At 39.2% G+C, this 1,644-nt stretch overlaps 1 non-coding gene across 1 annotated transcript; it reads right to left on the bottom strand.

Annotated features, from left to right (window-relative positions):
* Positions 1–1,063: 1,063 nt before the first annotated feature.
* On the bottom strand, positions 1,064–1,171 carry LOC112798469 (small nucleolar RNA R71). The gene has a single exon (XR_003200079.1). It is a non-coding gene; the product is annotated as a small nucleolar RNA R71 (small nucleolar RNA).
* Between the last annotated feature and the right edge of the window lie 473 nt (positions 1,172–1,644).

Raw genomic sequence — 1,644 nt, 5'->3', positions numbered from 1 at the left:
TCAAGTCATCTTCTACTTTTCTGTTCATTGCAATTTACTTTTCCTTGTCTAATTTCTGCAAATCCACCTCCCGATTCCCTTTATAATTCAAGCCATTTACATTTCTTGCACTTTAAGATTCTGCAATTTACATTTCTTGCATTCTAAGCTTCTGCCATTTAATTTCTCGCTCTTTAAGATTCAGCACTTTAATTTTAGTTCTCTTTAATTTCCTGCAAATTCACCCTTCCCCTTTAATTTTACTGCAATTTAGTTTCTGCAAATTATAAACCACTCAACCAAAACTTGATTCGCTTGACTAAATCAACCACTAAACTAAAATTGCTCAATCCTTCAATCCCTGTGGGATCGACCTCACTCCCGTGAGTTTTATTACTTGATGCGACCCGGTACACTTGCCGGTGAGTCTTTTGGTGACTGGAAATTCGTTTTCCAAAATTTACCATCAAGTTTGCCATGGAAAGGAGTAAGAAGGATTGGATGAAGACAATAGGAAAGCAGAGAGACGGAACGGACAAAGCATCTCCATACGCTTATCTGAAATTCTCACCAATGAATTACATAAGTATCTCTATCCTTGTTTTATGTTTTATTCATAAATCATTCATGACCATTTGAATCTGCCTGACTAACAGAAATCTTCAAAGAAGAAGAACCCATGGCAGCCGAAAACAACAACAATGCCAACAATGCAAGGAAGGTGCTGGGTGACTTTACTGCACCTACTCCCGACTTCTATGGGAGAAGCATCTCTATCCCTGCCATTGGAGCAAACAACTTTGAGCTTAAGCCTCAATTAGTTTCTCTAATGCAACAGAATTGCAAGTTCCATGGACTTTCATTGGAAGATCCTCATCAGTTTTTAGCTGAATTCTTGCAAATCTGTGACACTGTCAAGACCAATGGGGTTGACCCTGAAGTCTACAGACTTATGCTATTCCCTTTTGCTGTAAGAGGCAGAGCTAGGATATGGTTGGACTTACAACCTAAAGAAAGCCTGAACTCTTGGGAAAAGCTAGTCAATGCCTTCTTGGCAAAGTTCTTTCCACCTCAAAAATTGAGTAAGCTTAGAGTGGAAGTCCAAACCTTCAGACAGAAGGAAGGTGAATCCCTCTATGAAGCTTGGGAAAGATACAAACAATTGATCAGAAAGTGTCCTTCTGACATGCTTTCTGAATGGAGCATCATAGGTATCTTCTATGATGGTCTGTCTGAACTGTCCAAGATGTCTTTGGAAAGTTCTGCTGGAGGATCTCTTCATCTAAAGAAGACGCCTGCAGAAGCTCAAGAACTAATTGAAATGGTTGCAAATAACCAATTCATGAACACTTCTGAAAGGAATCCTGTAAACAATGGGACAAATCAGAAGAAAGGAGTTCTTGAGATTGATACTCTGAATGCCATATTGGCTCAGAACAAAATATTGACTCAGCAAGTCAATATGATTTCTCAAAGTCTGTCTGGAATGCAAGCTGCATCATGCAGTACTAAGGACGTTTCATCTGAAGAAGAAGCTTATGATCCTGAGAACCCTTCAATGGAAGATGTGAATTACATGGGAAAACCCTATGGAAACACCTATAATTCTTCATGGAAAAATCATCCAAATCTCTCATGGAAGGATCAACAGAGACCTCAACAAGG

This window comes from Arachis hypogaea, chromosome 4, assembly GCF_003086295.3.
Source record: "Arachis hypogaea cultivar Tifrunner chromosome 4, arahy.Tifrunner.gnm2.J5K5, whole genome shotgun sequence".
Taxonomy (NCBI): domain Eukaryota; kingdom Viridiplantae; phylum Streptophyta; class Magnoliopsida; order Fabales; family Fabaceae; genus Arachis; species Arachis hypogaea.
The sequence above is the reverse complement of the archived record's forward strand: the minus strand, read 5'-3'. Positions and strand labels throughout refer to the sequence as shown.